The sequence below is a fragment of the Mus pahari genome, chromosome 21 (genome assembly GCF_900095145.1).
Source record: "Mus pahari chromosome 21, PAHARI_EIJ_v1.1, whole genome shotgun sequence".
Classification (NCBI taxonomy): Eukaryota; Metazoa; Chordata; class Mammalia; order Rodentia; family Muridae; genus Mus; species Mus pahari.
The window spans coordinates 4,022,899-4,038,026 of NC_034610.1; the positions used below are offsets into that span (position 1 = coordinate 4,022,899).

General features: G+C 47.2%; 1 protein-coding gene across 1 annotated transcript in view; it reads left to right on the forward strand.

Annotated features, from left to right (window-relative positions):
• The first annotated feature begins 7,839 nt into the window (after window positions 1-7,839).
• The window catches only part of Mas1 (MAS1 proto-oncogene, G protein-coupled receptor), a 26,870-nt gene continuing 19,581 nt past the window's right edge, over window positions 7,840-15,128 (forward strand). The window contains exons 1-3 of the mRNA XM_021221324.2: window positions 7,840-7,884; window positions 10,003-10,117; window positions 12,761-12,930. The gene's annotated coding sequence lies outside the window, so the exon portion shown is untranslated. The remainder of the gene's footprint in view (window positions 7,885-10,002; window positions 10,118-12,760; window positions 12,931-15,128) is intronic.

A 15,128-nucleotide genomic window follows, 5' to 3' on the forward strand; every position in this document is an offset into this window, starting at 1 on the left:
GAAACCCTGTCTCAAAAAACCAAAACCAAAACAAAACAAAAAACAAACAAACAAACCAAAAACCAAAACCAACCAAACAAAAAACATCTACCCCACTATCTATCTGAAATACTCACCCGATCATTATCAATCAAAGATCACTTCTATCACAGATTTCCTGGAGTCCACAATCTGTGTGGTTCAACACTCACCTTCAAAAGCTACACTTATTTATTTAACTGTGTGTGTGGAGTGCATACATACTACAGTGTGCACATGGACGTCAGAATATGACATGTGGGGCTCTGTTCTCTTCTTCCGCCATGTGGATTTCAGGGGCGGCACTCAGGGCCAGCACTTCGGACATCAGGCTTGACTGGCAAGTAACTTTAAGTGTCTATACCTACCTTTATCAATTTCATGTGTTATTGATCTTGTACTGATATTAAAAGTTCTTAAAAAATGAGTGTTGATGAATGCATAAGCTGTTTTATATTTTGTTTATGTTTTTGCAAACACATGGGGTGTTAGCAATTCTCCATGTATATGGACCATTTAAAAATATTTATCATTTCTGTTTCTCTAATTTCTTCCTGGGGGGGGAATTATTTCAACAACAATGACTTATGAGGGACTTTAAGGCTTTGGATCAGAAAAGCATCCTAGACATGAACTCAGGCCTTGGGCTCAGAGACTTGAGGTTGAACTCCGTCTCCAGGACAGGATTATCTGCTCTTGGGCAGGTTTCATTCTATAAACCTGTTTCTCTATCTGCAAAGCAGAGATAATAATAGCAGCAATTTCTACAGTTATTGAGAAAAATAATTGATTTTTCTCTCCCTCTTCGTCCTTTTGGTGCGTGCGTGCGTGCGTGTGTGTGTGTGTGTGTGTGTGTGTGTGTGTGTTGTAGCCGTGTGCATGCATATGTGTGCAGGTGTGTGTGTGTAGATCAGAGCTCTCTATTTTGTCTGTTGAGGGAGAGCATGCTGGTCGTAGGCTGTTGTCAACTTGAACCAAACTAGAGTCATCTGGGAAGAAGGAATTTCAGCTGAGAAAACGATGCCATCAGATTGCCTGTAGGCAAGTCCATAGGACATTGATTGACAACTGGTGTGGGAGGGCCCATGCCACTGTGGGTGGTGCCACTTCTGAGCAGGTAGTCCTGGGAAGACTGGTAATGGAGCAAGAGCCTGAGAGCAAGCCAGCAAGCATTATTCCTCCAAGGTCTCAACTTCGCTTTCCAACTCCAGGTTCCTGCTCTGGGTTCCTGCCCAGACTTGCCTCCATGATGGACCATCTACTGTAAGATGAAATAAACCCTTTCCTTCCTCTGTTGCTTTTGGTTGTGGTGGTTATCACCATACTAGAAAGCAAACTTAGTGGGGCTGGAGAGATGGTTCAGTGGTGAAGAGCACTGACTGTTCTTCCAGAGGTTCTGAGTTCAATTCCCGGCAACCACATGGTGGCTCACAACCATCTGTAATGGGATCTGGCGCCCTCTTCTGGGGTGCATCTGAAGGCAGTGACAGTGTACTCACAAATACATAAAATAAATAATTGTTTTTAAAAGAGCAAGGACTCAGGGTGTCTCACTGAACCTGGACCTCCTCACATCTTCAGGGAAGCGCTTTGCACACAGAGCCATCACCACAGCTCTGGATGCAGATTACGGAAACATGTCAGCCTCCTAGTCTGGCAATTCTCAAAAGTATGGTTCTCAGAGAGTGCTTGCTTGTCTCTCACAAAGCCCTGGATCCCACCACACGCACTGGCAGTAGTGTTTTATACCTATAATCTCAGTATTCAGGAGGTACGGGCAGGAATCCCAGAAGTCAACGTCAATGTCATACTCGACTCACTAGCTTGGGAGTTAGAGGCTAGTCTAGGCTAAAAGAGATCCAGCAGGTCTGCACAGAACCTGCACAAGATCAAGCCACCTCATTCTAGCATGGAGTGGGGGAGGGGCTCACCACCCCTTGCTGGAGAGCTAATGACAATAGATGACTGCTGGATGAGGGGGAGCCAGCACTCTTTAAGGTGATGGCCCCTGGTTGGTCAGCTGTGCTCCGGTGATGGTCTCATTCTCCTGTGGACAGGTCAAACTGGACTTTATGAGTTATTTAAAAAAAAAAAACAAAAAACAAAAAACTAAAAAAGGCACAAAGTTGGGGTGGGGTGAGGTACTGAGAGGGGGTTACGTGAGGAGTAGGGGGTAAGTATGATAAAATTACATTGTGCACATATGAAATTCTCAAAGAACAGTAGACAGTATTTTTTAAAAGGTTGTTTTTGGAAACAGCGTAAGAGAGAGAACTTGTACAGAGAAGCCCTTTTCTGTATTGATCATTCTCAAATAAAACTATCTAATAGGGGAAAATGATATCCAGAAGTTTTAACTGACAGGCTTAGCACTTAGCAAGGTGGTATTTTCTTTCTTCTTAGACAGAATGTTCTGAATGCTTTGCTCATATTTTCTCCTCTTGGGAATTGGGGTCCTTGCTGGCCTATGAACATGCATCTTTTCTATGGCCTTTATTGGTCTTCTCCAGGTGTAGCCCAGACCCCCAGGCAGGTCACTTTGGCTTTTCTTTTCTTTTTTTTTTTAAAAGTACTAATTTGATAAAGTCGCTGTATAATGTTTTTAAACATTTATTTATTTATTTATTATATGTAAGTACACTGTAGCTGTCTTCAGATACTCCAGAAGAGGGCATCAGATTTCGTTATGGATGGTTGATGAGCCACCATGTGGTTGCTGGGATTTGAACTCAGGACCTTTGGAAGAGCAGTCGGCACTCTTAACCACTGAGCCATCTCTCCAGCCCCACTTCGGCTTTTCAAGGGCTGATCCAAGCACAGAGAGAGAGAGAGAGAGAGAGAGAGAGAGAGACAGAGACAGAGACAGAGACACAGAAGACGAGAGCTGAACTAACAAGTACTAATCATTCAGATTGGCTGGTTCCACATGGTTGTTAAGGAGCCCAGAGAGGTTAGAGGCCATCCTCACCATAACATGTTGAGGACTCTGGGCTCAGTCCCCCAACGTGCTGCCATACCATTTCCTGTAGGTAGGTACCCTTCAACCTCCTTCCTGTCTGCATGTAGATATCTCAGTCAGTCAACATCTGTCTGTAACTACCCACGGTAGAGAGAACAGGAGGGCATAGCGGGGAAGGGGAAAGAGAGTGGGGTACAGACTACACAACCTGCCAGGGACAGTGCCACATGTTCTGGTGGCAGCTGGGCAGTTGCCTTCCCGGTTCCCCCACCCTTTTCTGGATTTACACCTGGGTGTCTAGAACATGTTATTTATGGTCTTTACTAATGAATTCTCTCAGCCTCTCAGATCCAGTCAATCAAGGAAGCTCAGCGGGGGGTTAAATGTGCTCGCATCTGTGTGCCAGTTTTCTACTAGAAAACCACAAAACAGAACAGAGTAACATTTTATTCCGGGAGCGGTTTCAGCGCTCTAAGCCAAGTGTCGCTCAGCGGGTGTGCAGAGCCAGCACCATGCTCACTGTGCGCACACCTGGGAGCATACCCACACATATATGGGGCACGATTATTAGGCATGCTTTTAATTTGTTTATGATGCTGTTACGGGGGGGCCTCTGTGGTTGTAATCAGACCATAACACCCCTGTTTCAGAAGACTTAAGCCCCCTAAGGTAGCCCTTATGATTCTCTTAGAGTGGACTCTCTTTCCACCCAGCGTGGCCCTCTTTGCAGAAGGCTGGGGAGGAGGAAGGCTCCCGCACACGCAAGTCACAAGAGATCTTTCTGGAAGGGGCAAGTGGGAGCACTCACGGTCTGCTGGTGAGGAGCCACTGTGGTAATCTCTGGTTCTTCCCTCAGGGCTTGCTATTTCTGCTGGTTCTCATACCCTGTTCAGCAGACAAGAAGGTTCTGGAAGGCTGAAAGAGCACCCACACCAGTCTGGCACCGGTCTGTTCTCAGGGTCTTATTTTGGCTTCAGATCTGGCCAGTGAAATTTCGATTCCTGTTGGCAAGCCCTGAGGGCAGAGGGCGGGGCTAGTTTTCCTCGGAGACCTGTCAGTCAAACTAATAAATAATCACGAGACACTTTTGGTAGTTTGCATCAAATTCCAGCTAATGGGGAATTATCCTTATCTACCCCCAGTAGGAGCCTGACACTGCGTTCCTCTCTGGTTGCTAGTGAATTGGATATGTGCACCAGCACTCTGGTTGTGAATACCTTCGTGTCCCCGATCCGTTTCACTACTGCCTTCTGCATCGCTACTCTCCACACGGCCCTAGAGTAGCCCTCGGGATCTTTTCAGAGTGGACACTCTTTCCAGCCAATGTGACCCTCTTTGCAGAGGGCGAGGGAGGAGGAAGGCTCCCTGCGTACTGGGAAGGCCAGCGTACAGGCACCGCTGGGACAGGTACTAGGGGGTTTCTTTGCCAATTCCCACTCAGATAATTACCCTCCTCACCTCTGCTGCAGATGATGGCTGGAAGACCTGATTATCAGGACGACTGCGGGGAGGCAGAGCATAGAATGAAAAATGGTCCCAAGGAATGTTTGCTGGGGAGTGGAGCGTCAAGCTGCGGGGCCCTGTCCCAGCCCGTGTGTCCTTTCTTGGGGCTGTAGCATTGTCCCGTTTTCGTGAGATACCAAGGAGCCGGGTAGTGGTGGCGCATGCCTTTAATCCCAGCACTTGGGAGGCAGAGGCAGGTGGATTTCTGAGTTCGAGGCCAGCCTGGTTTCCAGGACAGCCAGGACTGCACAGCGAAACCCTGTCTCAAAAAAAAAAAAAAAAAAAAAGAGAGAGAGAGAGAGAGATACCAAGGAGGAGGACGAAAAAAGGCACCGAGGAAAGATGGTGGAGACGCTAGCTGCCTCCAGCACGCTGTGTGTGTCAGGGCATCCTGTAGAGGTCAGAGGAGAATGTTTGAGAGTTGTTCTCTTCCACCCTGTGGGTTCCAGGGATCAAACTCGGGTCATCAGGCTTGGGGGCAAGTGCCTTTGACTCACTGAGTCATCTTGTCTGCCCCTACTTGGAAATGTTTTTTTGAAAAAGTCATTGGTATTTGTGGAAGACTCCCCCTCCACATGAGTCACAGCCTTTGTAATCCCTCCTTTTGTTGTTGTGTTTGACTTTTGAGACAGGGTTTCTCTGTGTAGCCCTGGTTGTCCTGGAACTCACTCTGTGTAGACCAGGCTGTCCTTGAACTCATTGAGGTCTACTTGCCTCTGAGTGCTGGGATTAAAAGCCTTGGCTGCTGTTAGCATTCCTTCTAAGCTCCGCCCAACAGTTACCTGGCAACGGCCAGGTAGGCCTGGCTTGCTATAAAAGAAGCCGATTGGCCCCTCCTTGCTCTCTCTGCTCCTTCATTCTCTCTGATTCTCTTCTCTCCCTGATTCCTTTCTTCCTCTCTCTCTATTCCCTTCCCCCTCCCCCCTTGTTTGGCCAGCCTCTTCTCATCTTGTCTCTCCTCCCCTCTCCTTCCCTCCCTCCCCTTGCCTCCCCTCTCCTCTCTTCCTCCTCCTCTTCCTCTTCTTCCTCCTCCTCCTCCTCCTCTTCTTCTTCCTCCTCCCTCTCTGTCTCCACTCCCTTCTCAACTCCCCTTCCCATGCCCTAATAATATAAATAAACTCTATTCTATGCTATACCTGTTTATGGCTGATACCTTAGGGTGAAGGGATGTCTCAGCACGGGCCCGCGGAGGCACCCCTCCCACCCCACCATACAGCGCTCTATAAGATATATCCTGGCACTTTTTTATAAAACACAACTGCTGCCACCACCTGGCTGTAATACCCCTTCCTTAGGTGTGCGTGTGTGCGTGGAGAGCTGGAAACTGACTCAATGCTGACTATTTAGTTGTGGCAAAGCTGGTGGGACACTATTTCAGTGCTAATTTGTTGGTTTACTTAGACAAGGTCTCCTATAGACTAGCTCACCTTGAATTTCTAATCCTCCTGCCTCCACCTCTCATCCATTTCAAAGGATTGCACCACACCAGTGAGAAAGGTCATGACAATGGCCTCTCTGGGTGCCAGTATTCTCCAAGTCAGCCTTCCTTGCGTGACAAAATAACAGAGGCAACAACATTAAAGGGGGGAAGGCTTCCTGGGCTCATGGTTTCAGCCAGGGCCCCTGTCTGTAATGTTTCGGAGGCCCAGCATAAGGCAGAGCGTCGCGGCAGGGAGCAGAGGTTTTCATCTAAGCATCAGGATAATGGTACCTGGAGGGCGGGCGGGGGAATGGCCAGAGCCACATACCCTCTTAGAGCACACACACCCCCCCCCCAGGGACTTTTTTTCTCTGAGCCTCTCTCCTAACGTTTCAAGCACCTTCTAGCAGCCCCACCAGCTGGAGGAAGAACTTTCAGTGTGTGAGCCTCAAGACACATCCCATAGCCAAGCTGTAACAAGACTTAAAAAAAATCTCAGGTTACACTCATACCTTTTTTTAGTTCATGTCACTGTTCGCAGGTGTAACAAGACCCCAGGCCAATCTCTAATTCTTCTTAAGAACAGCTACTGTGGGAGTGGAGAGATGGCTCAGAGGTTAAGAACTGACTGCTCTTCCAGAGGTCCTGAGTTCAATTCCCAGCAACCACATGGTGGCTCACAACCATCTGTAATGGGATCGGATGCCTTCTTCTGGTGTGTCTGAAGACAGCTACAGTGTACTCATATAAATAAATATTAAAAAAACCAGCTACTATAAATTACCCTCCTTTACCCCTTATTAACAATGACAAGTATATCCCTCTGTTTTTGCCCAAGAGTGTGGCATGTTACTGATCCCTTCTAGTTTGGGGGGATAAACATCTTGTTTTCCTATGCCATTTCCTGTCCAGCCCCCAGGGATCCTCTCTCTTTTGTACTTCCCCAGTGCCAGGATTAGAGACGGTTAACCTGGGGGCCCGAGGTCCAAACTCAGGTCCTCATGCTTGCCTCATAAGCACTCTATTGACTGAGTTGTGTCCCAGTCCCCAAACCTAGTGTTTCATGACATGAACTTACCTGAGCATAAACTATCACACAGCCGGCCAAGCAACATTTATTTAAAAAACAAAAACAAAAGAAAAGAAAACAAAACCCTACCACTTGGTGGCACCAGCAAATAAGGAACCCACAGGGGCTTCTCGCTGCCTTCTGGCAGAGTCCTGTGCATTTTCCCAAGGGTCAGGGAGGGTTGCTATTTTTTGAGGTGGTTTTGAAGTAGCTCTGTTCTCAGAGGCTCTTGTTGCCTGAGGCTGGGGCCGTGTTATCTGAGAAGCGTGCTCTGACAGACCTCACCACCCAGCCTGAGTTTAACGCAGAATTTCAAAGTTAAATGTGCTGCCAGTGGAAGAAGTGTTCTGGGAACTTCCAAGGCGGGTCTGTAAAAATATCAGTGGTCTCTCACGGAGGACTAAGCATAGGGTGTTTATTTTAAGACAGGCCTGGAAGTTTGGAGCTGATGGTGGGGGGTAGGGGGGCAGGGGAAAGGAATCCTGGAGAAGGGAAATTAACTAGTCACTTTTCATGGCAGATGTGTGTGTGTGTGTGTGTGTGTGTGTGGTCCCCCACCAACCGATTTGTTTGTTCTGTGCAGACACTCTCCTGATGCCATAAAATTACGTATAATCATAATCAGAATTCAGTTCTGACATGGTCCCACTGGAGTCAGTGTATTCCAGCCTGAAGACTCATGCTGGACGACCCATAAGCCAGGATCCCTCTTCAAGTTTGTTAGTGTGATCAGAAGAACTTACATGCACCTGCTGATCGGAAGGCTAAACCTCAGAGCAGCCAATGGGGATGCTCAAGTGAGGAATGTGGGCAGGGACAGAAGCTTTTCCAATCTCTGTCCTTTACCCAGCTTTCAAGCTGCATCCCTTTAGACTGTCACACACTTGCACCTGGTTAAATCCCTGGCAGAGGCAGGTGAGCTCGACCTCCAGCCGGCTTCCCTCAGTGAAACTCCCAGTCTTCTAATGCAGCTCCTCTGGCAACCAGCCTCCCTCCTTAAGGGCTTTCCACACACTCCTCAGGAGCACAGACTCAGGTGAGGCTGAGGGGGCTTGAAAGTTATCAAACAGTGTCTGTTTCCACGCGTCAGGATGACTGTTACACACACACACACACACACACTCTCATACACATACACACATATATATATACACACACATACACACACTCAGGCACACATACACACACACACACTCAGGCACACACATAAACACATGTACACACATGCATGCACACACATGGACACACACATAAACATGCACACTATATGTGTGTGTGTGTATGTGTCCGTGTGTCCGTGTGTGTGTGTGTGTGTGTGTATGTGTGTGTGTGTGTGTGTATGCAAGTATTGGTGAGGACATAAGATATCCAGATTTTGGGAGTGGAACAAAATGGGGAAAGCTACTGGGGATCTATAGGGAGGAGGCTCCAGGTAGGGACCTCCCCCCAAAAAAAACCTCAATATGAGTAGTTTAGGATAATTATTGCTCACCATTACAGACAGAGCTAGAGAAGTTACCAATAGCTGAGGTGGCTCTCTCCTTTTGGTCACTTTGTGTCTGCGTTCCTTTCTGTGTCTGGAGTGGCAGGAGGGGGAGGGGGCTCCCACTGAGTCTCTTCCTGACCCTCTACCCACATGCTAGCCATGGGCTTCTGACATTGGCACAGCCGTCCAGGCCGTCTTCATTTTGCCTCAAGTACTCTGTTCATAGGGTGCAGGGACATGGAAAGCATCTTTAGCATGGGGGTGTCAATGGCAAGATGGAGGCCAGCGCACGATGCAGGGGACCAGGGGTGGTAGGGCCGCTGACTCACTCTGCTTCACAGAGGCAGCAGCCACGTCTTGGTGGAGCTAAATCTGCTGCACGCTTTTAGCTCATGCAGTTGTTGGCAACCTAACTCAACAGCCTGGGTTATTTTTTGCCTCCTGGAGATTGGTGAGCCAGCTAACATTCCATTAATAAGTGCTCCTTCTACAGAAGTTGGTGGTCATTTGAGTTGCCTGCGGATCCCTCGGTGCTTGTAAAGTTCAGGACTAAAAATACATGCAGAGTGCCTTCTGGGTTTCTTTTGGTGATGTCTAGCAGGTATGGATTCTATAGGCTCTGGAAAATCATGAAGGAAGAGAGAGATTCGGGGCTTGATCAGCAAACATGTCTCCTGCAATTCTATAATGCAATGCTCTGAGAAAAGACCGCAGCCTAACTATCATGAGCTTGTTGCGCTGACAAAAGCATCTCGCAGGAGAAGTGGTTTATCTTGGCTTATAGTTGGGGATTCAGTGTATCATGGTGGGAGGACACGTTTGTAGGACTGTGAAGAGGCTGGGCATGAAGCATTGGCTGCCAGGAAGCAAAGAAAGATGAACCCTGCTGCTCAGCTCTCATTTGTTTCGATGTAGCCCAGGACCCCAGCATATGGGATAGGACTACCTACATGTGGGGTGGGTACACCTCAAGTAACCTAATCTAAAAAAGTCCCAGCATGCTCAGAGGCATTGTCTCTTTACTGACTCTATGTCCATGAAATCGACAATATTAACCGTGGCAGCAATCAATTAACTATTCTCAAACAGCTAAGAGAGAGAGGATTCCTGTTTCTAGCATGGAGATACGTCTGAGGTGATAGACAGACCAGTTACACATTGTACATAATGTGTTAAAGTGTCACTATACTCTACATGTGTGTGATGGTTTGTATATGCTTGGTCCAGAGTAGGTGTGTCACTGTGGGTGTAGGCCTCATCCTAGCTGCTTGGGAACCAGTCTTCTAGCAGCCTTCAGATGAAGATGTAGAACTCTCAGCTCCTCCTGCCCCATGCCTGCCTGGATGCTGCCATGCTCCTGCCTTGATGATAATGGTCTGAACCTCTGAGCCTGTAAGCCAGCCCCAATTAAATGTTGTCCTTATAAGAGTTGTCTTGGTCATGGTATTTGCAGTGATAAAATCCTAACTAAGACAGAAATGGGTACCAGGAGTGGTATCCTGTTGTATGTCGCCTAAAAGTAAAGATAATTTATAAATTATCTTCAGGGTCTATTCCCAGAAGAGTGAATCAACAGAAAGTGATTTTTTTTTCCATGCAAGATTGAAAAGGGGAGAGACTCAGACACATGCTACAACATAGATGGAACTGGAAGACACCATGGTAAGTGGAAGAAGCCAGTCTCAAAAGGGAAAGCATCATCTATAAGATATTATATCAGAATAAACAATGGAAAGGAGGGGATTATCCACTTGGGCTTGGTGCCAGGGTTTCAGTCAGCCTATAGTCTTTTGCTTTGTTGCTTTGGGGGCCACGATAAGGCAGAACAGCATGATGGGAGCTGAGCAAAGTGACAGACAAGAAGCAGAGAGAGGAGGATGGAGAGGGCAGGAGGAGGGATACAGCGTCAGTACCCTACCTCCTTCAACCAAGCCAACCTTCTAATGCTTCCATCCCTTTCCAATAATGCCCTCAAATGCGACCCCATCAATGGATTAATCTTTTCACGAAGTCAGAAGCTGCAGGATCCCAAAGCTGGCAACCAAGCCCTGGTACGTGAGCCTGGGCGGGAGAGTGTACTTCCATATCATGTCTCCTTTCCTTTACAGGTGTTTCCTGAGTAGTAAGAGGTCCAGAGAGAAAGAAGGATGATGCCGGGCGTGGTGGCGCACGCCTTTAATCCCAGCACTTGGGAGGCAGAGGCAGGCGGATTTCTGAGTTTGGGGCCAGACTGGTCTACAGAGTGAGTTCCAGGACAGCCAAGGCTGCACAGAGAAACCCTGTTTTGAAAAAACCAAAAACCAAAAACCAAAAAAAAAAAAAAAAAAAAAAAAAAAAAAAAAAAAAAAAAAAAAAAAAAGAAAGAAAGAAAAGAAAGAAAGAAGGATGATGGCTGGGAGGAGGGACTGGAACACGGAGAACATAGTCTATATATACTTTTAAGATTTACTTATTTATTATATGTAAGTACACTGTAGCTGTCTTCAGACAACCCAGAAGAGGGCATCAGATCTCATTATGAGATAGTTGTGAGCCACCATATGGTTGCTGGGATTTGAACTCAGGGCTTTCGGAAGAGCAGTCAGTGTTCTTAACCACTGAGCCATTTCTCCAGCCCTAGAACATAGTATTTTAATGAGCAGAGCAGAGCTTTCATTTGGGAAGATGAGGTTAAGGAGACAGATGGTGGCGATGGCTGCACAGTCACGTGATTGTACTTAGTGGAGCTGAGGAATGGTTGGAGTTCCAGTTTCCTGAGCTGGGTAAGAAAACAGATCTTAATGCCTTTCCAACGTGCCCAGCAGGGAAGTTACAATTCAGCTCTGTAACTTGGGTACTATGGCTTGAATTTCTGTGTGTTCCCCAACCCCTAAAACTGCATTGGAGTCTCAACTGCGGGCTCATTTGGAAACCAGGCCATTGCAGTCAATGCGGGCCATACTGGAACAGAGTGAATTGGCATTGATTTAATCTAGCCTGATTGGTACCCTGATACAAATATGGAATTGTAAGGGCAAGGCCATGGGATAACAGAGGCAGAGAAATGCTGTAGCTTTAAGCAAAGGATGCCACGGCTTGATACCCGCCACTGGAAGCTCAAGAGAGGCAAGGAGGGTTTGTATCCAGCCTCAGATGGAGCCTGGCCAAGCTGGCATCTGGATTTGCACTCTTGGCTGTGAGAGAATACATTCTGTTTTAGGCTGCCCAGCTTGTGGGTTATGGGAGCCTCAGCCAATGGGCACAGCGAGTTTTCAGAATGGCTGCTTACCAGCACACCCTTCCATTGTGTCAGGGAAACACACACAGGAGCCAACCTGATGGAACTCACAGCAGGATCTTTATTCTATTCGAGCTAGCTTGGGTCCCCTCAACACACCTCTGTCACAAGGGATGGTTTTGGTGGTGGTGTAGCCCCAAATGTCTATTGGGGCAAGGCTTTATTTATAGTAAGCAGCAAGCAGGGAATACGTGTGCAGGCATCTAATTGGAAAGCTGCTGTGGCCTTTAACATAACTGGCTAGTGCTGGGAGTCATATCATAAACTTAACTTCCCCTCTGCATTGGTGGTCGTTAGACAAGGGGTGGGCTTGTAACCTGGGGTGCAGGTTCATTGGGGAAATAACCTGGAGGTACCAGTCTTGTTGAGGGTGTAATCTGGAGACACTGGTCTTGTTGAGGGTGTAATCTGGAGACGCTGGTCTTGTTGGGGGTGTAATCTGGAGACACTGGTCTTGTTGAGGGTGTAATCTGGAGATGCAGGTCTTGTTGAGGATTCGCCTAAAGACTGGAGCTAGGCTCGGGTTTTGTTGGGGGTGCAACTTGGAAATTAGTGCTAGAAACCAGCCTGTTAGTCTAGCTGAGTTCAAACTTAGGTCAGGTTCTCTAAAATGGAGTTGAATTTAAAAGCTTTAGCATCTCACCCTCAGTGCTAGACATTCTGCTTTCTCCGTAGCCCACCAGTCAGGCTGATTTTTATCAAGTCCCTCTTTCTACAATGGCATTATAAGAACCAGGAACTGACTTACTGGAGAGAAATGGAACTCCAAATCCAAGATCCATGAGTCTCACTGGCAGGGCAGCAGCTGAGACCCTTGAGCACGTTCTGGGGTGGGGGGCCCTATGATGTAGGTGTGTCGTTGTCCCTATCTCAGAGATGAAGCTGAGGCTTCAGAAGGTAAGTGACTTGTTTCAAGTTGACAGTGGTGGAACTGAGTGGGGACTCTGACCAGCTGATGCTACTGTCACATTCGGTCTCACGGCTTCGAATTTTCTTCTCCATCTGTTTCTACACACCCCACTGGGAAGCTCCTAGCACCTGCTTGCTGAGTTTTGCTGAATGAACAGGATGGAGGTTACAAGCTGACTGGAGATGGAGGCATTCCTGAACGTCCCTCCGAGAAGGTTGGAGTATAAAGAGAATAAACAAAGCAGTGTCCACAGTGTGGGCTGGAATACCTGCCCTCTGGTAACAGCAGGTAGTTCAATCCTACTGACTCCATTACTAGAGAGAAACCCTCAGATCTGCTCTCTAGCAAGGGAGGCCCCAGTGTATGCCTCCTCCAGGGAAGCAATGGGTGACATAGAAGGATTTCTCAGGGAGACTGTGCCAAGGGGGCCACAGGGGTCTGTGGAGTTGGTCTGCTTCCCAGGTAGAATGTTCCTCTTCTAGAACTTTCACTTCAAGTTACTCCCCCTGCCATCCCAGTGATTCAGAACCATTTAGGAGATGTGCATGTAGATCCCATGAATCTTGACAAGATCCTGGGTTGGGCTGGCTTTCGTTTGCACCAACAGTTTTCCGACTGTGATCTTGGATTGGAGAGGTTCATGAGAAGCCAAGTACATTTCCCAGAAGTCACGAGGTTTTTTTCTTTTGTGGAAACCTTCTTCTCTGCCATCTTTTCCTCTGGCCAACACTTAGAACTCCAGCCCCACCACCTGCCCCGCAAGCCCCTTCCACATCTGTACCTGTCTGTCTCAGGGCCCAGAGAACACTGAGGCTTGCTCCTCTAACAGGAGCCTAACCTGGGCTAACTGATGTATAGGGGCAGCCAACCACTAAAAGGTATTAATGGGAAGCCCTGAAGCTCCCTTATCTCCTATTGGTCATGAGCACAAGCCCCTCCTCCAGCGTGTTCTCATAAGAATGTTCGTGAGCAGGGCTTGCCCATGCGTTGTCTCTCTTGTCACCCTGGTAGGTCAGAATGAAGAAAAAGCAAGCAGGAAAGAGACACAGAGACCACACCCACTGTGTGGTTCAAGCCAAAGACATCAACACTAACAAAGCTCTTCTCCCCTAAATGGTGGCTGAAGTCGGAACAAAGTTAAGAAGGTCAATTTTATGCATTTATTGTGTTTCACTTGCACTGTCCTGGCAGGACATATATTTTTATTTTGTCCTCTCCAATTTGGAAACTAAGCATAAGCTAACTGGGTGGCTGTTCAGTGGCAGGAATGTTAAGCTCTGACCTGGCTGTTGATGAGGGCCCAGAATTGGAACATTGACTTGCCCATGGTGAACCCTACAGAGTGTATGAAGTTCGTTTGTTGTACTGATTAATCTTAGACCAACACAGCAAAGTTATTTGCATTTTCACCTTTGCAGTCTGTCACCAGAATTGTTTAGTAAGTGCACATTGGTATGGTAAGGCATTCTGCTCTTCCATAAGGGAGGTGACAAAATATCCTAGGGATGCTGAGGGTGTTGTAGCCTTACAATTTACAGGGCTGGATCATCTGCATTCTATGAAGTTATCACCAGGGAGTGGTCATTATTAACCAGAGGGCTCTGGGTCACTCATCACAACAAGGAGGCAGACTCTTGTCAGACCATCAGCTGGCTGCCGTACTGTGTCCTTATAGGGACAATCAACACAGTTTCTTTCCCAAATGACTTTCGGTCTAGACCAGAGAAATTAAATTAACACCCAAGAAGCCAGTCTCAGGCAGGGGAGATAAATAGCTATGAAGTAAATTGCCTACACCCCACATAATAACCGGGTGGAGGCACACATTTATAATCCCATCACTGAGTTCTAGGGCATGGAAACAGGAGGAGCCCAGGGGCTCAAAGACCAGCCAGCCTGGTTGAAATACATGATTCAAAGTCATTGTCTCATAAACTAAGGTTTTTGTGGATGGCCTCAGACCCAGAAGTATATGGACAACACGAATTGAAGTTGGTGGGTTATGAAATGAAAAAAAAAAATAAAGGAGGGCATTAAGGAGAATAGCAGATCTGGGAGGAATTAAGGGGAGATGTCAGGGTGTGAACAAAGGCTTTGTATGAAAGAATTAATGAAAAAATAATAATAAAGGTAGAGAGTAATAAAGACATCCAAAGTTGATCTCTGGAGTCCACATGGCAGGGACAGGCAAGCATGCCTGTACACATACCTGCTCACATGCAAACACACATAAACATACCCACTCACATGCACACATACACACATATCTGTTCATATGCACAAATACACACACACCTGCTCACATGCACATGCACACCTGTTCACATGCACACACATACACATATACACATACACCTAATAACATGCACACACACACACACACACACACACACACACACCTGATGACATGCACACACACACACGCCTGCTCACATGCACACACATCTACTCACATACCTACATACACATACACAACCATTATAAAA